Raw genomic sequence first — 25,689 nt, 5'->3', positions numbered from 1 at the left:
CTGGTGAAATTTTAATTTTTGCCTTAACTTCCCCTTTAAGACCAAACGGACAGAACTGTCCAGTGACAAGGGAGCGAATGATGAGCATCAAAATCACTATGCATCAAAACATCTGAGGGCAAAATGAGACAGACTACAAGCAGGGTTTCCTCGGAATGTTTTTGTTTTTTTAGTATGGGTATCGAAAGTTGTACGGTCCGTACACAAAGGGTTAACTGTTGTTTGCAGCCTCACGAAGAATACTGCATGCCAGTCCTGGTAGTTCCTATTTTCTTCCGTAAGTTTCTGCATGTCTCGACGACAGTCATGATGAAGGAGCGGCCAAACACGGCGTAGATCAACGAGCGCCCGTAATTAGGGTGCCTGCAGGCGTCGTTTGGCCGCTACTTCATCATGCTATTCGACCTCGTATCAGTCACAGAAACGTCTCTAGCTCTTGTGTTTATTTGACAGAGACGAGGCACCGTTGTAAGAAGAAGTGAGGTGGCAGGCTCGGTGCCTCTTTGGGTCTTGGGTCTTTGGCTCAAAAAATAGTTCCGGCTTGTCTCCCTGTGGTTCTAGAGGCCCACGACGATGAAGAGCTGAGGTGCGAGGGTATATTTCCAGTTCATCAACGATCCCGGGCGAACACTTTCTCAGGGAGCGAAGGGTCAAAATACCACCAACAAGTAACTATGCTGAGGTTATACAGTACCAGCCTCTACCCTGGACGATGTCTGACAACATACTATATCGATAATCGCGTTTGAAGCTTTGTTGGAAAGGTACTAGTAGAGTCTACGCAGCAGCGACGAAGCCCCTCCGTGCATTTTCATTCCGCTCGGAATAAGACCTCATTCCACTTTTTCTCAGGCTGCGTTTACACGACAACGATTGAAAACGATTTTCGTTTACACGACAACGAAGTACGACCTAAACGGAACGAAATCGTTGCGTTTACTACGATTGTTGACACGACAACGCCCGAAAACGATACCTAAACGGAACGAAATGGAAACGCACTTCAAAACGTTTTCAAAACGTTTTCGTTCTCGTGTAAACAGTGAAAACGATTGGAAACGGAGCGCGGTCATGGAAACCATTTCGCGCGGGGCTATGTTTCACGGGAAATACCCAACCCTTGCGACCACCAGCACGTACCGACTCCAACAAACGTGTCACTTCCCGCCATTGCGGCAAGCCAGCAAGTGCTAACTCCAGCCTGTTTGCACGTTTTTCGTTTTCGTCTAAACGGTTTAAAACGATCAGCCGTTCTCGTGTAAACGGTTTGAAAATGATTTGAGGCCAGCCAGTTTTCGTTCCGTTTTTGTTTCGTTTCGTTTCGTCTCCGTGTAAACGCAGCCTCAGGAATCGCCAGAAATATGTTGAAGCTAGGTATCAGGACCTCGAATTTCTCAGTATTCTGTCAGTTTTGTGCCTAGTTGTTGCACTTCCTGATTGTATATTATAGTATCTGGTTACAGTACCGGTATCGTAAAGACTAAGTAATGTTACTTGCTACAAAAGCCTTTTTTATTTCTGCTCGACACGAAATGATTTAGAAAATCTGAGCTGTTCTTCTCGCGATTAGAGATTGATGAAAACTCAATCCTGCAAGCTGTTTCATCAGCCGTTATGGATCTCCTTGCTCCGATCAATGATCGTCTACGTGCTTTGGAAGCTGTCCTGATGGAGAGTTACTCTTAACTCGTATCCATAATGTCCTTTTCCTTTCTACGTATATTATTGGCTCAACACCCGAGTTTCAAATTTAAAGTGCAGTTCATAAAAAAAAGAAGGAGCGAAAACTTACAGTCTGAAAGGCCTAGGAGACTGATATTATCCTCAGGCGACTCCATTCGTGTCTGCAGGTTTTGGGGGTTCGCCGGAATTAACGGCGGAAGATTGTATGGCTCTTCGCCATTTTTGAAATACCGGTACATCAGCCGCCCTCTGTACGAGAAAGAGCGCGCATTACATTGGCAAGGACGATAATTATTAGGCGGGGATTATTCGTACTGTTGTTAAGGCGAGAGCATCTGCAGTCCTAATAGTACATAATCTCGGGGACTGGACAAAGAACGTTAATATGTGTAAACTGATCCCATTTCCCTGAAAAATAGAATTTGTAAATTCATATCGAGTGCTACATCTGTAAAGAGCATGGATAGCTGCAAAATCTCTGAACATTTTGACCCGATCTGACCAGCCGTTCTAGAGTTAGGGCCGAAAATGTGACCTTGCAATGAAAGATTTTTTTGTTGCACGCAGTCATTTTGTGGCAGCACTGTACATGTAATTGAATCTGAGCAAACCGTGTCCAAATATCACGTTTTTAGCCATGTATTGGGTTGCACGGCGGGAATTTTGCCAGCACCCTCGTGGCGTTGCAGATATGTGGTTTGATTCTTGTAGTTGACGTTGATTGGCAAGTTTGAATCGTGTCAAGAAGTCAGGTAGGATTCAGTACTAGGCAGTAGTGCAACGTGAGTGGTAGTCTTTGTCCGATTTTTTGAGAGTATCCTGGATTTAGCGTGCAGTGCTTTGGAAATGGCTTGCGGTGGAGGTCCCATCACTGGATGTTGTATCAAAGGTACGACCTCGTAGCACGCGCTACACCCAACAAAAATCAAAAATTGACTTGGGTCTGTGGGAGTCTGTGAGAGAACGCCCACTCCTGCCGTTGTAACAGATTCCAGGGCCACGTTGAGGGGCCCTATCCCACCACCCATGGCTTCTTCTGGACGTTTTTTTTAGGTTTGGATCCCGCGCACGAGCAGAATGGGCAAGAAAATGTGAAAAATTGTAAATGCATTTGTTTGGCTCCTGGGTGGCTCGCACACCGTGGCACTATGGCGGAATTTGGAGTTTTTTCGGCCTGGAAAGCCTGTCAGTAAGGCGCAAGAACTTTTAAATCATGTCCCGAGGGCCAGGATAGTGTGGAGGGTGTGGTGAAAATTTCACTCAAATCCATTCAGATAAACCAAAGTTACGGTCAATTGAAAGCCATAATTATGAAATTAGGCTGCAACCTTAATTAAACGACAACTCCGCCGTGCAAGGAAAAGAGTTCGTATAAGCCAGGTGGTCTTTAGAACCAGGTATGTCACACAGTGTCTGTGTACGTGTGGAACTGTCCGTGCATGGAAAAAAGGTCGTTAAGAGCCGGTGGTCGCTAAAAACAGAGGTCGCTTACACCAGGTTTTACCGTTCAATTTCAACATACATTTTTCCCGCACCCATCTCGGGAACTATACAGAAGTGGAAGTGGAGGTTTCCTTACAGAAGGTGTTTCTCAGTGCATGCATCGGAACACATATCGTGTATAATTAACATTATTATTATTATTAATTCAACATCTCCTGGCTCGTCAGAAGACTGCCAATATATATGAGAAGTCGGGTGGTAGTCAACCACGGCGAACTGATTAATAAGGAGAGAAACAAAGAGAGTACTGCAAGGGGATGCATGACGAACATAACCAGACTGTGTTGTACAGCGCACGCCAACAGCGTCTGCAAACTACTTGATGGTGCGTGTAGTATTAATTACAGTGAAACCTGTCTAAGACGACAACTCAGGGAACATTCAAAATGTTGTCTCCATGGCCAGGTGGTCTCCTTATCCAGGGTCATTAGACTGGAAATGGCATCCCTTGGTCCTGGTAACAGTGGTCCTCTGGGACAGGTGGTCACCTTATCCGAGTGGTCGCCTTGACAGGTTTCACTGTACTCTGACTTGATTCTTTACACCTTACTAAGGGCGCGTTGGAATTGACTTCATCAACGGTTCCAACACAGTTTTTTTAACAGGATAGTTGGAGTGTCCCATTAGAACGGTTTCTATCATTTTGGAGGTTTTCAGTGGAATTGTCATGGTGATGATGACGTCCGATCAGATCGACCATCTCCACGTACTATGTGGTCTGGCCATTCCAAACTCTTCGGAGCTAACCCACCTCTCCCATCGAATAAGGTTGTGGAGTTTCGAGGGGCTTCGTTTTCCTGAAGAGGCCAATCAGGCCACCATTTCAGAAAAACGAAACTCCTCGAAACGTCAAAGAGTGACAATTCGAACGCGCCCAAAGAGTCCCTGAACAACATTGCGCAGCGGTAGAACTCAAGGAGCGTGAAGACTGACAAGAATGAATGATAGGAATCGAACCATAAAATAAAAAACCTCAAAATCTAAGTATCAGCAGATTTCTTTAAAATGGATGCTTTGCAGCTCATGGCAAAGCTCTCTGAGGGGAACCTACAAATGATTGTGTACATCTACATGCACATCGTATGCATCATACAGCTAACTCACCACGCTGCACTTGCTGCCTACACGATTTGGCTTGCCTCGGGAGCAAGCGCAGTGCAGGCGGACATTACTCCTCACGCGCAGCTTGAACAACCATACCCGTTTCTTTGCAGCCCCTGTATGGGGAAAATGTTAAACATTAAAGAGTATAGTGATGACCACTAACGCTGCGCTCTTTGTTGTTATCAAGCCATTCCTGAGCTATCGGCGCAGTCCACAGTTTCCTGTACTCGGAATGCCGTCAATCGCCGGCTGTGGATCACTCGACCCTCGATACCCTTTGGAGCTGCTGTGGTCCCTGCCACCAAGGAAACCTGTTGCTACGTCGAGTTTCTTGAGTGAGCAATCATCAGGCAACATAACTAACCAATCCACTTGCAACACCTCAAACCAGGCATGCGAGAGTGCGAAAGAAAGAAAGAAAGAGAGAGAGAGATAGATAGATAGAGAGGGAGAGAGAGAGAGAGAGAGAGAGAGAGAGGCAAACAGCGAGCGAGACACAGAGAGAGGGAGAGGGAGGGAAATAGAGAGAGAGAGACAGCGGGCGAGACAGAGAGAGATTTGTGCTTACAAGTCAAACATATCCGCCTTCCGCCCCCTTGGGCGTCTAGGTTCGAACATGAGTTCCGGGGCTTTGCGGGAGCTAAAACTTAAATAGTCGTCCACTGTAATACCCGGACGGCAATTTCCGTAATCTACAAAACAGGGATAATAACCCACACAAGAGATGCAACAAGTTCGTTTAGTGAACTATCGCTTTCACTGGTCACAACGGCTCCAGTTTTTTTACGATTGAAGTCCTTAATTTACACCTCCGCATATCTCACATATTCTTGACCCGTTGATTTTGCCCAATTGCTGCTTTAAGCCTTTGGCCTTTGTTTTATCATACTAGTAAATATTTGGCAGTTTCAAATTTAACAGATTTTAATCTCTAAAAAAATCTTATAAAGAAGACAAAGAACTAAGAAGTTTAAGAACCTGGCGAAAAAAATGGGACGCATTATGACATACATAGCAATACAGACTACCAAGGTAACGGAATAATACAGTCATAAAGTGTTTTTTTTTTATTTCCACTATGAATAAAGTATACAACAACAACATACATTAAGGAACGAAACTGGAAGGAGTATGCCCCACGGCCACAAAGAGTGACGAACGTTATAGGCTGACGCCAAGACAGGTAAGACACTGCGACAAACTCATGAACTATAACTCGACAATGAAAATCACCCCGTCACCGAACTTGGAGGACTGAAGGTACCGATGATATTCTACTACTGTACAAATAGCTGGTCGTAATTTGTTTCTCATTAAACATGATCTGATCACTTAGGGTGGTTTTATTTCCTGGTAAATGATTGTTCTGGATTTCTTGGTACGTGGTCCCTCGTATTTAATGATACTCGAGGAAAGCCAGTCAAGTCACTCAAGTACCACGGGCTGGGTGGTGCGCAGCGATAATTATATCCACGAACACTGGGCTGCGAAATCGTGCAAGCAGGAAAACTGACTAACGCGACTGGAGTACATTGAGCAGTACAGTACATGCACGATAAAGTACAAGCAGTGGAACGGGCGTTGATTCTGCTTACCAATCAGTTTAACGTTGCCTTCTGGAGTCACCATGACATTCTTTGCACATATATCTCTGGAGGAGGAAACACAATGATTAACAAAAGGTACAACCATGAGATATCATCGCATTTTATTATGGAATTTTCATTTGCGCTATTACACCTATATGCAGGCCTGAAAACTGGGCCGCATATATTTGACAAATCTTGACAAGATTCCTTTCACCAATATAATATGCTCATCAACGTACGGACGTAGAAACCGCTCCAATCTGAAATCAGATTCATGCACCTGGCATGAGAAGTGATTTTATATAACGCATCTCGCTGACCCCTTTTAAATGTTGTTATTAAGCTCCAAATCATTTCGGCGGCATGGTCTTCATAACCTGGTCATCCTGAAAGAAAGCCCTGTTCCAAAACGGATGTTTTTGTGTAGAGGAAATATTTAATGAAAAGCGGAAAAGGAGTTGGCAGCTTCGGGCACAAGAGCTAGGACGCTTCCTACCGACTTGACCTGACGAAGGACAACATGTAACCAGCTACAGTGTATGAATAGCGGCCCAGTAAGGGGCTGCCCGGAAATATCGATATTTTTTCAAAACGATAATTATTTGTTCATATCTCCCCGGGCCCTGGGCCCCCTACCTCCCCCGGGGCTCTGGTTCCCTCCCTCTCCCCTCAAAACGAACAGAAACACGTGTATGCAGGGAGTCGATATTTTTTAATGAAGTGTAATCTCCTCGCGAAACGGGACCAACAGGAACTCCAAATTCAACATACACCAAGGTTTACTTTGCCACATTCTGACTCTCTCAACCTTGCCATGGCTGTATTGTTGGGGTTGACTTCCACTCTGGGTAGATCATCAACTGCATGTTTGTACAGTGCTCGCTCAAAGTTAGAGATCGATATTTTTCAAAGGGACGAGACGAACAGGGACAAAAAACCCTCCTAACCCCCCAAGCGAACAAATATCTTCTCTAAAGAATATCGATATTAAATTTTGTGGACGGCGCCTAATAGAAGTGTAGCATGCAGCGGAGCCAGTGGATGCCAAACGAACCGTGATACGAAACAATCACCGCCAGACCCAAGTAGTGCAGACTCTTTGAGGAAACAATGAGCAGTCCGTCTTTTTGAAAATTCATTTTTCATTTCTCTCTCATTCTGCCTTATTTGTCTGTGCTGCGCTGATGAGTCCACACAGGAGGTATATAATAATAATATATATAATAATTATTATTATCTATAATAATTATTAACATTATTAATATTTATGAAAGGATTGGGAGAACTTCAAATTCAAAGGAACAGTAGGGGAAGTGAACTGCCTGAAAAGAGAAAACATCGCCAGACCCACCAGGACTCGAACCCGGGACCTTGCTTTTCATGAGCAATGCTCTAACCACTGAGCTATGGGACCGGGCTGAACCTAGAAGGCGCCGACAAGGTTTTCACTCCAAAGGCAGCTCACAACACGTGCCACACATACTGATGGCACTTGGGTCTTTCTCCCTCCCCCAGGGGACCAACCACATTAATATTATTATTAATATTATAGACAGCACCTCATAACATGAAAAGAATATCAGCCAGTACGGGAGATGTTGGTGTTAGCCAACCATGCTGAGTAAAATAATTAAAGAAGAAAAGTAACGGTCAAGACGGAGAAGCATGGGAGTAACATCTCTGAGAGCAGATTGAGTGGAACTACGTAAAGAAAGTAGAACTAGGCCACCTACCCATGTACGGTGCCCGATGCATGTAAGTAGCTAAGACCATCCGCCAACTGACCAAAGATTCTGGCTGCCTGGAATTCAGTTGGATCGCCAAAGCCTGGTGACAAATCCAGAGTAACTAGAAGCAGAGAACAGAATAAGTACAGTGGTTGTCACCTTTCACCACTGCTGTCATTCACACTTTTAGATTTGCCCCATGATGCAGTCATTTACGCTTGGCACTGCCGCCATTCTCAACTTTTAGATTTGCGCCATTGTAAGAGACCCAGCTCACTCGACAAATCAATCTCACTCTTTTCTGGACTAACCAAGAACTGAGGGGAAAACCTCGTCATGGCCAGCTTCATCTTTTCATAATCAAATGCACGGAGTCGTATTCGACTCCCCGCTGTGTGCAGAGTACGGTGTGGGAGGTAGAATAAGGATGTGTAGAAATGAAGTGTGTAGACTAATAGTTGTACATTATGCCTGAATAATAATAAGTAATTCGGAGCATGCAGGAAGAGTGTAAGTAATTACGTTATTGGAAGGCCAACGGGAATGGGAGAAGCAGTCTCTAAGACCATTCCCGTCACACCTTCCCCCTTCACAAGTCGCAAGCAGCCAGCTTGCGACGACAGAGGCTGAGCCGCCTCACTGCCTGGATAAAGCATCAGCATTTCCATTACTGGCACCCGCGCGATAGAGAACGTCGAATGCAAACGGCTGGAGAGCAATGGACCAACGGGCCACACGAGCATTCCCGCTGCTATGTTGGGCGATCCATTGCAGAGGGCGATGGTCCGTGATGAGGGTGAAACGCCGACCGAGAAGGTAGGGCGCAAACTTTTGCAGCGCCCACTTGATGGCCAAACCCTCCTTCTCGATGGTAGCATAGCGTCGCTCTCGGGGGAGGAGCTTCCGGCTGGCATAGGCGATGGGATGTTCCTGTTCCCCCACCGTCTGGGACAACACGGCACCAAGACCCAAGTCAGAGGCATCCGTGTGCAAGATGAACGGTCGGCTGAAGTCGGGACAGGACAGCACAGGAGCCCGTACTAGCTGGTCCTTGAGCGTCTGGAAGGCATGATCGAGGGCCGGCGTCCAGACCACCCGCACCGGGGCGGATTTGGTTGTAGCAGCAATAAGAGGTGCAGCAATGGCGGAGAAATATGCAATGAACCGCCGGTAATACCCACATAAGCCGAGGAAGGAACGCACCTGTCGCTTGGTCGTGGGTTGCGGCCAGGAGTGGATGGCAAGAAGTTTCTCGGGGTCGGGCAGTACATGACCGAGACCGATGACATGGCCGAGGAACTTGGTCTCCTGCATGGCGAGGGAGCACTTTTGTGGCTTGACTGTCAACCCAGCGGCCTGGAGGCGATGTAATACCATGGCCAAATGGCGAAGATGCTCCGCCCAAGAGCGACTGAAGATGACCACATCATCCAAATAGGCAGCAACAAAGGGCAGGTCATGGAGGAGAGAATCCATGCAGCGTTGAAATGTCGCCGGTGCCCCATGCAGGCCAAACGGCATGACGGTGAACTCATAGAGCCCGGAAGGTGTAGTAAACGCCGTTTTAGCGCACGCATCAGCGTCGAGAGGAATCTGCCAATATCCACGTGACAGATCCAAGGTGGAGATAAATTGCGCTGTGCCGACTCGGTCAAGAGTCTCGTCCACCCGGGGCATGGGATAGGCGTCAAACTCGGACACATGGTTGAGGCCCCGATAGTCAACGCAGAATCTGATGTCTCCGTCTTTCTTCGGCACGAGCACCGCTGGCGAGGACCAGGGGCTGGTGGACGGTCGGATGACACCCATGGCTAACATCTCGTCCACGGACGCCTGGACGAGACGGTGATGGGCCTGGGCGAGCCGGTATGGGCGGCTGCGGATGGGTTTGGCAGAGCCTGTATGGATCTGGTGAGAGCAGATGTTGGTGCGGCCGGGAGATGGGTCCAGCGTGGCCTTGAAGTCATCCAGCACTGCCGACAGTTGAGCACGCTGATCGGCAGAGAGGCTAGGGTTGATCGACGGTGAGGCCGGCGGGCCCAGAGACAGAGGGGAGCTGTCCTCCAACAGCTGCTCGGTGGACGGGTCCTCGTCGTCGGGGTAACCAAACGCTGTGAAAGCGGCAAGTTGTGGTTGACGGAACGTGCGCAGCAAGTTTACGTGAAAAGTACGAAGTCGCTTACGGCGGTGGGGACCCAGGTCGATTTCATAATTGACGCTGTCCACTTGGCGGGTGACTGTAAAGGGCCCCTGCCACATGGCCTCCAACTTCTTCGGAGAGGAGGGCAGAAGGAGAAGGACCTGGTCGCCTGGCTGAAGGCTCCGATGGCAGCTGTGACGATCGTAATGGGATTTTTGTCTGTCCTGTGCCCGGAGGAGGTTGGTGGCCGCAGCTGAACTGACCTGGTCCAAGCGCTCGCGCATGTCAATCACGTACTGGGCTGTGGATGTGAACTCCTCCTCGGCCGGGTTGGCCCAGGCGTCCCGGACGAGTGCTAGAGGCCCCCGCACATGGCGACCGTACAGTAGCTCGAATGGTGAGAACCCGGTTGAGGACTGCGGGACCTCCCGGTATGCGAACAGCAGATATGGGATGAGTTCATCCCAGTGTCGGGGAGCCTCCGTGGCGAACTTGCGGAGAATGGTTTTGAGCGTGCCATTGAAGCGTTCCACCAAGCCGTTTGTTTGCTGGTGGTATGGGGTGCTGGTGATTAGCTTGATCCGGAGCAGCGTGGACACCTGGCGCATAACCTCGGAGGTGAAGTTGGAACCTTGGTCGCTCAGAATCGTGTCCGGCAGTCCCACACGACTAAATATGGAGATAAGGGCGTCGGCCACGGTAGGTGCATCGATGCTACGAAGTGGGATGGCTTCGGGGTAACGTGTTGCCCGATCGACCACAGTGAGGATGTATTTCTTGCCGGAGGCAGTCCTTTCAAGGGGACCGACAATGTCGAGTGCAATGCAGCGGAATGGCTCACCAATGACAGGTAACGGGATCAGCTCAGCCCGGTCGCTGGTCAAGGATCGGGCGCATTTTTGGCACATTTTGCAGGACTCGCAATAACGAGCTACATCAGCCATGACATTCGGCCACCAGAAGTGCAGTAGGATGCGTTGCGCCGTCTTGTCGCGTCCCATGTGTCCAGCCATAGGAACCGCATGAGCGAGCTGGAGGATGATGCTCCGCCGGCTGTCGGGAAGTACCAGTTGAGCACGGCGGTAGGTGTCCTGCGCCGTGGCATCTTCGCCCGGGCGGAACTCACGATACAGGAGGCCGTCTCGGACACAAAAGACCTCCTTGCCTGTGGAGGATGATTGCGTGACCTTGTCCCAGCACACCCGCAGGGTGGGGTCCTGTCGTTGTGCCGCTGCAAATGTCGAAGCATCGCCCACGAGCTCTGGATTGGTCGGGGTCACGGTATATTCGGCTGAGACTGGAGAGGAATGAGGTACGTCTGCGGGGTTAGTGAGTGCAGTCGGGGCTTCGGAGTCAAATAGGTCATCCGTAAATGGGAAAATGGTACCAAGGGCACCAGGAGTGCTGGTAGGCTGCGATTGCCTGGTCTGGGCCCTAGTCACAGCTGCGAGCGCCTCTGTGCATGGGGAAGAAGCCCCCGTGACAAGGAGTGATATGTCTGGTACATCCCGACCAAGGAGCACCTGTCGAGGCAGACGGGGTGACACTGCAGCCTGCACATAATATGTGCTGTCTCCAATAGCAATGGTTACTCTAGCTAACGGATAGTGTACCTCGTCGCCATGAGCACAGCGAATGGTGATCCGCTCCCCAGTGAGTAGGTCGGGGTGGACTAGGCTGTCGTGAATCATAGTTCGGCCGCAAGCTGTGTCCACCACGATGCGGGGTACAAATTGGCCGTTGACGACGCCAGAGACAATAAATTCAGGACAAGGATCGCTGGACGAGGGCGGGTCGGTGAGTAGGCACGTAGGGATGCACGAACCCTGGTTGGCGGTCATCTCTGCACAATAGTAGGCCTCCCCCAACAAGTCGTCCTCGGATAGGTCGACATCACCTGATGTCGGAGGATGCGTCGCAGGATCCTGCGGGGGCGTACCAGTTGGGTCAACGAGCAATGCCACCGACTCGTTGCGCTTTGGACATTTCAAAGCAATGTGCCCACGTTCGTGGCAATCGTAGCATCGCGGCAGCATTGAACCGGGCGCGCGCTTGAGTGGGAGAGGTGGCCTGGTTGGAAACGTACCAGCAACCGGGCCCTTGCCAGCAGGGTCCATTTGCATCGGTGGTGCCGAGGAACCGGGGAAAGAGCCGGATCCTGGGCCCTTACTCCCAGAGTCTGTCGCCTTAGGCAAAGATGCAGTCGGGCGCCGCTGGGGACAGTCCCTGGCCAGATGGCCAGCCTGGTGGCAAGTATGGCATCGGGCATAAGCGGATGTGGTCTCCCTCGGCCCACGAGCGTCACAGTAGTCCTGTGCCAGTGATGCGGCTGCAGACAAGGACGCTGGTTTTCGCTCCTTGAGCCAGACTCTTAGCGACTGCGGCACTGCGGACAGGAACTGCTCCAGCAAGACCAGTTCGATAACGTCATCCCTGGTCGGGGCACAGCGAAACCAACGTGACCCGTGGTCTCGAATCCGGGTGGCAAGCTCGATGGCGGAGTCAGCGGGGCGCATCACCACCTCCCGGAACCGACGGCGGCTAGACTCTGTAGTCACAGCGTAGCGGAGTAAGATCTGCGCCTTTAGAAGCGGATATTCGCGAGCCTGTGTGAGTGGCAGAGAGACGTACGCCTGCAGCGCGGGACCACTGAGGCGGGGGCTCAGCAGTGCCACCCAGTGGGAACTGTTCACCTGGTACGTCTCCATCAGTCTTTCGAAGCCAGTGAGGAAGACCTCAATATCCTCAGATGGCTTCAGGTTGGGGATGGGGACCTTTGGTGGCTTACTGGTGGTATGCTCCATGGCTGAGAGCTGTGCCTGTGTCAGCTGGGTGACCAGTTGGGTGAGTAGAGACACTTGGTCCGTGGGATCAATGCCTTCACACCCAGCTGGACTCGCCAAACCAGGAGCGCCAACTGACACATCGGGCAGTGGTGCCATATGCGGGAGCGACTGCTGTGCTTGGAAGCGGGGAGACTGCTGCATTTGGCCTCGTCCGTACGCTTCCAGCGCTGGAGTGCTCGATATGGCTGTCGCAGGGTCGCTCGAGGGGCGACGAGGGACGCGTGGCCAGGGTGCCGATATGGGCCTGGGCCGTGCAGGGCCGGTGCTGCCGTGTACGGATCCGCGAACAGCGTTGGGTGGACTTTCGAATTTTATGCTGCCACTCAAATAATCTGTCCGACCCTCGGCCTCCGCGTCCTCTGCCTCCGTTTCGTATTCCGCCACGTCCTCGAAATCCGTCACAACATCGACGTGGTGTGCCAGTAGGCGTTGGACCAAATCAGCTCGCGTCCCTGCCATGGGCAGATGGCGGTCCCGGCAAAATCCTCGAAGCTGCTCCTGACGAGCAAATGCTAATCGCGCCAAGTCCATGGGATTATGGCGATGCTGACTGACAGCAACAACAACAACAAAAAACCTTCCGACAAACGGAAATATTCAAGTGGGCTATCGGCGTGGCCGACAAACGGCGCGGGCGTGGATACAAGAGCCTGACGAACAATGCTCTAGATCAGTTCTGACACCATGTAAGAGACCCAGCTCACTCGACAAATCAATCTCACTCTTTTCTGGACTAACCAAGAACTGAGGGGAAAACCTCGTCGTGGCCAGCTTCATCTTTTCATAATCAAATGCACGGAGTCGTATTCGACTCCCCGCTGTGTGTAGAGTACGGTGTGGGAGGTAGAATGAGGATGTGTAGAAATGAAGTGTGTAGACTAATAGTTGTACATTATGCCTGAATAATAATAAGTAATTCGGAGCATGCAGGAAGAGTGTAAGTAATTACGTTATTGGAAGGCCAACGGGAATGGGAGAAGCAGTCTCTAAGACCATTCCCGTCACAGCCATGCTGCAGCTATATACACTTGCTTTGTGGGTATATAAACCAATACTGATCCAGATTTCTCATTTACTGTTTTCTGATTATCGCTTAGGCCTCGGTCACACTACGGCAAAAATGCTGCATCAGCGTCAGAATCATGAGCTTTTCCATGGCAACTGACGCAAAAGCGGCAAGTTTGAGCGTCAGACGCTGCTGCGTCTGACGTGGGGAAATCGGCTGCGTTGCCGCTGATGGGAGTGACGCTTGGCGAAAAACAGTGTCTTTCAAGTAAAATTAGTTTCAAGACAGTTGCTCGAGTTGAGCAGTCATACGATGATTCGACATTCGTCTCTTCAAGGTTTGTTTTGTTTCCTCTTTTTTCCCGAGATGAGTCCGTGGACCTACGAGGCCGATGCTGCTCTGCTCCGAACCTGGCGGAAGAGCGAGGCGTTTTCTGAGAAGAAAATAAAGTCAAGAAAGGACCAGTTGTCTGAGTGGGTCATTGGCCAACTGGAGGCTGTTGACTTGTGAGTGTTGTGTTGTCGTCAAGAGCGCCAAAAAGGACAACTAGTATGACGAAGTCAGGAGAAACACAGCTGCGATGCGGACTTTTCTTGCCTGATCCATGACACAACTGAAAATGGCTTCAAATTCGGAAAGAAACAACAACGATCGTGCACGCGTGGACCTTTCGTGTTCTTGTAATCAAAAATCAATAAAAAAATTTAAAACTTTGTCCGACATTTTTTGTACAATAAGCAAAAGGCCGGTTTCCGTGGCGTTTCCGTGCGAATCCGTGTCATCATTGAGTTTCACTGGTGATTTTGTGACGTAGACAAATGCGCCAGCTGCAAGAAAAACAAAACACTGTGCGACCCCGCGTCTGCGTCAACTGCTGCGACTTGACCCTGCGTCCAGCTTCAAACTTGCCGTAGTGTGACCGAGGCCTAAGTGCGTGAAACTCGGAGTAAAAACACTTTTTGTGTCCTCCTATTGTTTTAAGTACAGTGATAATAATGATGAAGTATCACAACGAGAACAGATAACTTACTCTACCGTGCACACAGACACAGGAGATGTGTTGCCCCACCCGCTATGACGCATTCGTCCTTGTGTCAACGTAGGCAGCAGGATACCAGTAAAAAAGATCCTAATATGTGCCGCAGTCAGTTAAATTTATGCCTTTGGGGTTTCGAAACATTTTGAGACATGATGGAATGAAGAATTGCTTCTGTCGAGCACGTTCACGCTGTGCTTCATTCACCGACCGCGTTGTCACGAGCATCTTGTCGGCCTTCGTTCCCACACTAATTTGGCGGTCTAGTCCAAGCAGCTAGCCAGCAAAGTTACATTTTCCTGGAATACAGTAAAACCGGTAACTGAAGACCACCCCTTTGGGGCCAAAAAAAATTGGTCTTTAGTGGCAGGTGGTCCTTAATTAGAGGTTTGCACCGCACAATCATAATAATGGATGTGAGCCCGTCCGTGCCGGGTGAAGTGGTCTGTAGTACCAGGCTGGTCGCTAGTCATAGTGGTCTTTAGTTACAGGTTTTACTGTAGTACCAGGCTGGTCGCTAGTCATAGTGGTCTTTAGTTACAGGTTTTACCGTACATCTGGTTAGGCCTAACACATATTTTAGCTGCCAGTGGTTCATCATTATTGTCCTGGGCATAGTTTTTAGTGGAATTGTATTGTGAAATGAAGGTTGCTTAACGGGCGGGTTTCGCGTTGTTTGTTTGTTTGTTGCGATGAAAGAGAAAAAGGGGAATTGGCTTCAGGATGAGAGGCCACCTGAGAGCTCCCAGGTCAAGCGTTTGTAGTTGTGCCTGCATGTATAGGTCTGGGACCTGAAACCCGAACCCTTGAGCGTTGCAATCACATCGCAAAGACCCAACACGGTATTGTACGACTACGAAAGAGCGACCGCTGGAATGCTCAGATGCATTTTGTTGCCATTTCATCGCACTATATAGGGAAGCGTCGCCAGTGAGCATCGCTTACAATGTGCACATCACGCATAATTATGGGTGGGTGATCATGTACTCTTCGTGTGATGTTGGTGTGAGGAAGACCTTGGGAGGTATCGGCAATAGTGACGAGACTTCAGAAATAGAAAGACACTGCAATTGCACATAAAACTGATAACGTTATATTGGATTTCAAAACCTGCTTACCGCCCTCTACCAGCTCCCGGATAACACACCACCCCCATGCTGTGACTATGGATGCAAAATAGAAAGGAATCACCGGGTGGCAAAATGTACGCAGTGCATATGCCTCCCTGTCCAGCGCCACCAATGACCTCCGATCTTCGAAACTCCGCTTGATTGCAACCTGTACGACACAGCAACAGATTACCGAGCAGGGGGAAAAAACCATCGGCAAGGGCTAACACATGGTCCTTGGCTCTCATAATGGAACCAACATCACCAGCCCTTTGTAGTCCCCTATGTTCTCTTGATGTTGTTTTTCTCTTCCATTCGATGTAGGCATGTGCACTTTCAGAAAAAAGAAAAAAAAAAAGCTGCGCAGTATGACATTCATGCAAATTGGAGCATAACTAATCTAGCAGCATGCCTTTCACTTTATCACCCACACGCACATCAAGCAAGTGGAAGTTGGGGTCGCCGAGCTGCTGCGGCTGGATCATATCAAGTGTTTTTGTAACAGAATTTGTAATCTGCGAATTGTTTGCAACAATGCATTTATACCAGGCGGCCCCGCAAAGCGGGATTGTAGAAAATTCTGTGACATTGCTGGTAGATGGCAGGCAGTGCAAGAGATTAAGGCCAATGATCCTAACTAATGCTGCTGTGCCCTTGTGGGGCACGGCTGTGCGCAGCTCAGGTAGTCAAAAGACTGCTGGGACCGGACGGTCCTGCTGTATGCTGGGGCCAATTGGCCCGGCTGCTGGACACAATGTGTCTATGCTGGGACCAGCTGGTCCTGCTGGGACCATGTGGTCCTAATTAATGCTGCTGTGCCCATGTGGGGCACGGCTGTGCGCAGGTAGTCAAATGACTGCTGGGACCGGACGGTCCTTCTGTATGCTGGGGCCAATTGGCCCGGCTGCTGGACACAATGTGTCTATGCTGGGACCAGCTGGTCCTGCTGGGACCAGCTGGTCCTGCTGGGACCATGTGGTCCTGCTGCTGGGCAGCGCGTGCCGCCAGTGCTTGAAAGCTAATGCAGAGAATTGTTCCAAAATGCATTCGGCTGAGGGGCTTTGCTTGCTTCCCCCCTTTCTGGAGGCGCTAGAACTTAGAAGTGGGTTGTGGTGGGCGGGAGAAAATTCGCACAACACTGCTGATATTGCAAGCCAAGGTGCTCAAACAAATTTGTTTGCATAGAAAGGTCTCGCTGCTGTTCTTTGCCAGCAAGGCTGCGAGTCTCACGCTTGCGCATGTGCCATTTTCCCACGCTTGGGGACGATGTACGATGACAGCCGGCGTTGCGGACTGCCTGCGAGGCGCTGGCCGCGAGTGCTTCTGTGGCATGATAACTTTGGTTTGCCCATTGCAAACCTACATGTTTGTGGGACATGTAATTGCAGGTGACGGGACCTGCTCGTAGTAAACTTCCTACGCTACTGCATGCCCCGGTTGGCTTTGAATTATGATTTGAGCCCCCGGAAATATTATTATGATGATCCTCGCTGCGAAAACGCCATGTTTGTCGTTGCATTTCATTGAATATTTCTTTTCTTAAACAGTGTCAGCTTGAAAATCGATTCTGGAAACACACAATCTAAAACCTGAACAAATTGTCATGTTGCGTGGTGATGTCTGCGGCATTCATACTTTTCGTAGCTATTATTAAACCTTTATCTTCACGTAGATTATTTAAGATATACATCTTCGCAGTGTTGAGAAAATCGCATAATAATATTAAAGGTGAGCTTTGGGGTGGTGAGAATTGTAAATGCAGTGTTTCAAAAAGGAATCTCTCTGAATGATGAGGAATTGTCTTGGGTCTTCTTCGTAAGCGCCCTCGTAAGAGAGGTTAAGTGGCACGTTATTTCCGAGGTGATGCTAAAGTTCAGCTCCCTTATTTGATAAAAATTTTAAAAACGATAGAAATATTAACGATACTTCTCCAGACGTTTCGTTGTTCTGAACAACATCGTCAGTGGATAAAGACTGACGAAGACTCCACTGACGATGTTGTTCAGAACAATGAAACGTCTGGAGAAGTATCGTAAATATTACTATCGTTATTAATTCTTTTTATCAAATATACCACTCTTTGGTCTTGAAAGAATACTTTTTAAATATTACAATGAATAATCAACGGCTTGTCCACCAACTCTTTCCCTTATTTGGCTGGCGCTTCGAAAAACAACGCTAATGACCGGCAGTTCACGTCGAAATTTGGAGTTTTACGCCAAATTTGACGTGAAATTGCGCGTGGCGTCGGAGATAACATGCATCGTAACAATTTTAAAGACGAGCACCAAGCAAACGCGCACAATGGGGCTGGTTACTCACTTTCTGAGCATACATGTACAAATCAAGCACAAAATCTTCACGCTCCTTCTCAACTAAATGCGGATACTTTTACCGCTGGTTTTCTTACCTGCGTGGAGGTACTGACGTGAAGTCCGCGATAGACTTTGGAAGTCTCTCCGTAGCCGAGAAGTTCGTGTATGTGAAACTCATCTCCAATGGTCCTTTGAATGGGATAAAACACTTCTCCACGAAAGTATTCCCACTCCAAAAGTAATATATTAGGATTCTCTTGGTGCTCCATCGCGTGTGGTAGATCACTTTCGATCTGCGGAGGAGAGGATGAAACAGATAAGTATGATATTGCACTGGTTGAACTTCTTTCAACAAGGCTAACTGACCGTTTCGAAAATTCACAATCTCTTTCGTGTAAATTCTATCTCATATCTCCTAGCCTGAAATTCATAGGCTGTGCATATAATGCCCATTTTCCAGTGTCTAGAGTCAGTTACTTGAAGTACACCGTTGGTGAAATCCGACCAAGAGCGCATATTTGGCGAACTAAAATATTCAACGGCCATTGATCCTCACGTTGTGGCACGTATGCAGCTAGACAGACCCATGTAGAAATACAATGAGGTAATCATGTGTGAGTTTTCTCTTCTTTAGTTCTGTTTAGGTCACCTTACAAGTAGTGATTGTTTTGGTTGCTGACCTTGCCAATTGTGTCACCAGGACGTGTTAGTTCTAGAACATTCATCTACCTGCATTATTCGTCTTTTCGTGTTTTTTGCCTCCCCTTCCTCAATGCCCTGATGATGCCCAATTGGCGAAATATTGGCAAAATTATCTATTTGGTGCAGCTGAGAGCCTGTTGCCGGAATGGCGGTACTTTCAAGTGTTACCATAACTAGTACTAGTTGGATTTCTCACACACCAAAGCCACAACCAAAGGCACTGGGCTTCTTCGCCGTTACACAGACACTCGCGTTCGAAACAAAACACACTAATCAGACTGCAGAACTAAAACTATCATTCACTATGCAAGCATGTCTACACTACTTCTATAATCCAGTACGCGGTGCGAAAGTGGCGCTTTGCTGATGCCCAAGGTAACAAGTCGTCTGCTACTTCGCGGCGAGGCAGTCATGATCAATCCTGAACTGTCATGCTAACAAACCAACATACACAACGCTGCAGCAACGACGACTAAATCCCAACGCCCCTGTATTCACTCCACGATCGAAACTAGCGCACCCGCTCTATCCCGCTCAGCCCCCAACTGGTTTTTCGGCGTATAATGTTCGAAAAAGTGCTGGAAATGCGTTAGGGTATCAAGCGAGCACATTAGCACTCCATGTCTTGTTTTATTGATCAGAGAAGAGTGCAATAGGTGCTTCTTTCTTTTCTAGTCATATACTATAAAACCGAAAAGTCTAGCGACCAAAATGATTAACGTTTTTGTAATGTTGGCATGATAACGTGCAGACAATTTAACGATGGCTACCTGGCCACCAAGAATATTCATCGATGTATGCGCATTTTCACATACTGGGTTCTGGACAACGTTTCTTCAAATAGCGAAGAATTAGTCGTTAAAACGTTAGGCTTTGTGACCCGTTAGACTTTCCGGTTTTACAGTAACAATTCAACCTTCTCTGACGAGGTCAGACGGAATAACACGTTCAGTAGAATCAGTACTCCTGGTGAACGTTTTGCTGTTGTGGAAAGTGTGTGTGGTCGTCCACAATGCCTAAGGGTAGTGGTGGTACGCAGAATTTTCAATGGGTGAAAGCTACTAAATGCCTTTTTCAACATTATCATTATTAACAGTATAGCGGTCAGGAAAACAGAAATGATTCAAAGCTAAAAGCAGGCAAAAGCCACCTTGCATGTGGTAAAAAGTAAAAAAGTAAATTATCGTGTCCGTTCCCGAAGGGAACTCACAACGCCCGCGAACACCCGGTAAACCCTAGCGGCAGATGCAGCGCCTAACGGTGGGGGTGAGTGGATAAGTCTTACAACCACTGGCACAAGTGCCGAGAACGACCCCATTAGCTGCATCCATGTGCCTGGCCACAAGTTCCCAGTTGACTGTGAGTAGCAGCACAGCTGGAAAAACCGCTCCCAGGCAGGACTTGAAACAGGTACCTCTCGTATCTCAATCATGGTCTTTGACCAACCCACTGTGCCAGTCTGGTTGCATGTGGTAGTCACTGCAATGTAAGGGCAAGCCATTCACTCACCTCTCAAGGGGTGTTCTTCGTACAGGAACAGGTATGGTATCCAGGAATGATATTCTTCACAGAGTGTGCCTGCAATTCATGATTTTATAGGAAAAGTCAGATTACAAACATTAGGCAAACAAGGAGTAACGGTGCTAGCAGCCTAGCACCTACATGAGCGTGCAAAACGAATAATCTGACTGCCCGGCAGGTGATGCCATGTCGGAAACCAGTCTTCATCAAGCAGAATATAAACCTGCCAAAACATGGGTGGTCTTATCCAATGTCCACTAACCTTTCAGAGCTAAAAGAAGAAACTCGAACGGATGGAGCAATCGCAGTCTAGTCTATTCAAATCCCAACACACACATTGTAGCTTAGTCCTTCCCGCATCTTTCAGAGCCAGCGTACCTTTTCAAGTTTGTGTGTCAGTTGTACCTACGGTATCTGACCTCTAATGGTACATACACGTCGTGGATGCTTCGCCTGATCAAGTGTTTCCCACTTCCGAGCGGTTGCGTCGGCTCATTTAGCTCTTCAGTTTAGTTTCAGTTTTGCTTTCTTTACGGATTCCCCAGAGGTAAATAGGCACCTATCTTGGGAGTCTCACCAAACATATAACATAATTAAAATTATGTATTGAGTGCAAAAAACTCGAAATCTGAGATTTTTTGAAGTCAAAGGAGAGGAAGAACATCAATAATTGATTGAGAACGAGGGGTGTTAATAGAACACTGGAAAGGCGCTAAAACAAAATAACTGCAGTAGCGGATTTAGACTATAATGTTCAACACGTGAAACTACGTAGCTCTTCCAAGGTATCATCCGTAATCGCTTGAGCAGATAGATAATTCAAAAGCTTAGATTATTATCTTTCGTATATTTTACCCAATAGCTGCCCCAGTACTCTCAATCAGAATTTCTTCTAGATTAAACACAAATGCTCGTGCTTGCGGCCAGGATACAACTCCTTCCCTTTTACCTACCTCACATACATTATTGCATACGCATTGCGCTCAATCTCTGGTGGCTGATGATTGAAAGCTCTTCCTTCCCATTGTCGTAAGGGACAATCTTTTGCCATTTGTGCTCACTGTACGTGCATGCAGCTTTGCGCAGGGTTTCCTGTAATATTTCCATGGCTGCTGGGACTCCCACCGCCAAACAATAATAATCCTCTAGTGCTACTTCCTACTAGATGTCGTATCGAAAGCCCCACCAATGTCCAGAATATTGTAACATGGGTGCATCGGTGCAAATTGAAATACAGATGACTGTCGTTGACCCGCAATGATGAATTTTTCCGTGTTGTTGATGAGAATGAAAATCTGATTGCAGACTATAGTGAGAAATGTTGCTCGGTACCACGCTGAAGAGTAAATGTACATGTAGTGGTTGATGCAATGATGGCCGATGAAATCCTACCAGTAGCTCGATAAGATAACTGCATGTGTGTTTGAAATATGAGCAGAGCGTAATGAACTGACGTGGGCCATCCACCGTATAGCCAGAGCGACAACCCTGTCGTATTTCATAGTATAATGTGTACTATAATATAAGCCTTATGCCAGTTGTACAGATCTACGAAATACCGTAGACCCTATTGTGTGCTATTTTATTTTCTATTTTGTAGTATTATTTAAATTTCGAATAGGGCAATCCCCACATGCCTAAGGCCTTTTACAGGGTGCACTACTACTGTTTTCCACTATGTCCACTAACATTTGGGCCCTGAAGGCATTACATACATGTACGAAAACCTGATCCTGACAAAGATCTAGCTAGTCATTAGTTCTACATTTTGACTGCATTTTTGAGGTTATTGGCGAGGTGGAGACGAAATTTCCAGCAGGCTCCACAGCCCAAATATCTTCTGCACAAAACACCTGGCTCGACTTTGCCCACACGGACTGGCAAGCATTTAACAACCACGTGTGGCAACTACCCTTGCTAGATGCCGTCCAAAATGCGCAAACAGTTGATGAGGCCTGGTCATTGTGGCGCACAGCGCTGGAAGACTCTGTATCGTTGTTTGTTCCCGTTGTCCGGAGAAGCACATTTCCATCGAACAAGCCTTGGTACTCTGCTGTTCACCATCGTCAGAGGCGGCTTCGGGATCGCCTCTTCGCCAAGGCCAAACGTCTCGGATCTACAGATAGTTGGATAGCGTATAGACTCTCACGTAACTGTCTTACTTCCTTGCTCCGGAAGGCGAAACGCCATTATCACGAGAGGATGGCGAGAGACATGGCTCAGCATCATGGAACCCGTACATGGTGGCGCAAAGCAAAGATCCTTTGTAATGTGAATCGCCCGTCTCCGGTTATCCCTGACCTCTACCATGACAACCAAGCCTACCCAGCCACGAGTAATACGGAAAAGACGAATCTCCTAGCCAAAGTGTTTGCGAGCTACAGCCAGGCGCCACTGCTAACACCTGACCTGCACTCAGCTGGTATTTTAACACCCACGTCCACTGTGAAGTTCTCCATACAACCATTCTCTGTACAGTCCGTATTTGACACGCTATCCAGACTTCCCATTCAACGTAAAACCGCTGGACTGCTGAACAATCGCATCCTCCGTGAAACAGCTGAGTTCACGTCACAGTCTCTTTCCGCCCTTTTCAACCGCTGCTTGCTGTCCAGTACTCAGCCCAGGGAGTGGAAATCTGCCGTTGTTGTACCTGTGTTCAAGGGAAAAGGTAATCCTTCTCACCCCGTCAATTACCGTCCTATATCGCTGTTAAATGCAGTTGCCAAATTGTATGAGTCTATGATTAGCCGTCAGTTTTACTCGTTTGTTGAGAGCCATAAAATTATCAGTTCCAGCCAGTTTGGCTTTTGTCGAAAGAGGTCAACAGTTGACCAATTGGTACAGCTTACCTCAATTGTTTCGCGTGCATTTGACTCTAAGTCTTCTTGTGACCAGCTGTTCCTTGATTTTTCTAAGGCCTTTGACAGAGTTAGTCATCATTTAGTTATTCAATCTGTTTCAGGTTGGTGTTCTCTTTCTGCCTGTTCTTGGGTGAAGGACTTCATCAGTGATCGTAGTATTTGCGTTCGCATTGGCCAAACTCTTTCTGACCCTTTGCCCATCACCGCTGGCGTACCCCAAGGTTCCCATCTCGGCCCGCTTCTTTTTAACCTGTGCATCAACTCCTTTCCTGATGCCCCTGCTTCTAGTACCCTATCCCTTTTTGCTGATGACTCTAATTTAATTCTTGTTTCTCCAGCAAACACCTCACTTCCTATCCATCATGCATTGCTCCAGACTGACATTGATAAGTGTTGTCAATGGTCATCAGCTACTGCCATGACGTTTAACACCAGTAAATGCGTCCACCTACCCTTTCAAAAATATGCATTAGCCCCCGGCCCGTCATCCCCCTTGACAATGAACGGTGTGCCTATTCAGAAAGGTGATAGCCACTGTCATCTCGGCGTGACTATCACTCCTTCACTAAATTTTTCTGACCATATAAAATCTATCACCCATAAGTTTCGCAGTCGTGTTTTTCTGTTGCGCCATATGGCCCATTTCCTTTCTGCTTCAACCGTGAGTTTGCTCTACAAGTGTTACGTACGACCACTGTTAGAATACGCAGTCCCTGTCTGGTCATTCGCCGTATCCCATTCAGATTCGCTTACGTTAGACCGACTGCAAGCCGTTGCTGCTCGTTCATATCTGCTTTGTAAGACCCGGCACCCTCCTGAGTGGGAAACCCCGAAGCAGATTCTTAATCGTACTTGTGACTGGTCATCCCTGAAGTGGCGTCGTCAGATTCTGTCCTTGCTGTATTTTCATCATGTCTTTTACCAGTTTCCGTCTTTGCTAATTCGTTTCAAATTCAATGTATCCCTTAGTTGTCGTCACCCGTCCTCTATAGTTTTACCTCGTTCTGGCGCCCATTTCCTTAAATCCCCTCTCTTCAGTTTATCTGTGGAATGGAACAAACTTCCAGAACACATCCGCTGCGTTCAGTCCTCTGTCAATTTTCGCATTGCTCTAAAGGCTCATTACTCTCAGCATAGATATTCTCTGACTGGAATTCCGAACTTTTCCGTTTGAGAATTTTTTTTCCTTGAAATTAATCCTTGCTGGTTTTTTTTCATCTAAATGTCCCGCTATTATCTGCAGAGGTGATTTCTTCCTTCGTCGATTTCTTTCCTGCTTTTATACCTCGATATTTAGGTACTTGTTTCCCTTCTTCCCATGCTTCATCTTCCACTCTCCTCTCCCCATTTCCCCATTTTTCTCCGAACGTGCATCGTGTGGTGGTGATGTGATACCATATCCCATAGTGCATGATCGTCACGAAAGAGGGATCTGTGTGTACGCTATTCTAGGCATCCTAGCAACAGTCCGCTAGTCGGAAGCCAAAGTGACACATACGCGAGAAATGGTCGACTTCTTTCAGCGACACGGAAACAAGATCGCATCGAGGAATATCACAACACGAAAAAAAAAATATATGAAAAGGAATCGCTACCGGAACATCATATGGTTCAATCCACCATTTAGAAAGTACATCGCCACCGGCGTCGGACATCGCTTCCTCGAGCTAGTGGCCAAACACTTCCCCAAAGGCTCAAGCCTCAACAAAATCTTAAATCGGAACTCGGTAAAAGTTGGGTACAGTTGCATGCAGAATATATCCACCATCATCAAACAACACAATAACACGATTCTATGACCCAAGAAACAAGCCAACGGAGGCGAGAACGACACCAAGACTTGTAACTGTCGGGCGAAAGACTCGTGTCCACTGGACGGAGCGTGTCTAACGGGAAGCATCGTGTGTAAGGCAAGATTCACCGCAGGTATGGAGAAGAAGGAGTACACTGGATTAACAGCAACAACATTCAAACAACCAGAATGCGTGCAGAAAGTGAAGCGATGGTTCATGAGCAATTAAGATTGAACAATTACCCAGAGAAAATCATTGAAGAGGCACGCACTGCCTCCATAAGGCCAAAGCGTCGTCGCCATGCCAACCCATGCTGCGCATTTCTAAAGCTTCCATATAAGTCAGATAAAGTACATCAAGCAGTGAATAAAGCAATCAGAAAGTATAAAATTCCGGTTAGAGTCGTATATGAGCACACTGGTAGCCTGAGGCGCACATTGTGTCGCTCCGCCCTCGTTCCTCCTCTATGTGTCAAGGCTGCAAATCCGCTACAACCGAAAAAGAGAGGTCACCCAAAGGGGCCATGTATCTCGTGTATATCCGGGGGACAGGATGTATGTATGCAGAAGAATGTTGTATATCAGCTGAAGTGCAAAGAATGTCCGGAACAATATGTTGGTGAGACTGGCCGCTTTCTGGAAACTCGCCTGGAAGAACATAATGGTGAGGCAAGACGCCAGGAACTCGACAAGCCATGGGGCCAACATTTTCGCACCACTCACCCTGGATGTAAGCTTAACTATGGGCAAAG

The 25,689-nt window shown here is 48.0% G+C and overlaps 1 long non-coding RNA gene and 1 other non-coding gene across 2 annotated transcripts; both read right to left on the bottom strand.

The window, feature by feature from the left end:
* Positions 1–7,221: 7,221 nt before the first annotated feature.
* Positions 7,222–7,293, bottom strand: Trnas-uga (transfer RNA serine (anticodon UGA)). Its single transcript has one exon. It is a non-coding gene; the product is annotated as a tRNA-Ser (tRNA).
* Positions 7,294–7,618: 325 nt separating this feature from the next.
* Positions 7,619–20,593, bottom strand: LOC135824655 (uncharacterized). Its single transcript, XR_010554904.1, has 5 exons — positions 20,544–20,593; positions 20,270–20,338; positions 18,154–18,351; positions 15,753–15,912; positions 7,619–7,727 (listed from the first exon to the last, which is right to left on the bottom strand). It is a non-coding gene; the product is annotated as an uncharacterized LOC135824655 (long non-coding RNA).
* Positions 20,594–25,689: the final 5,096 nt, after the last annotated feature.

Source organism: Sycon ciliatum, chromosome 9, assembly GCF_964019385.1.
Source record: "Sycon ciliatum chromosome 9, ocSycCili1.1, whole genome shotgun sequence".
Classification (NCBI taxonomy): Eukaryota; Metazoa; Porifera; class Calcarea; order Leucosolenida; family Sycettidae; genus Sycon; species Sycon ciliatum.
Note: the sequence above shows the minus strand (reverse complement) of the source record. Positions and strands in the feature narration are given on the sequence as shown.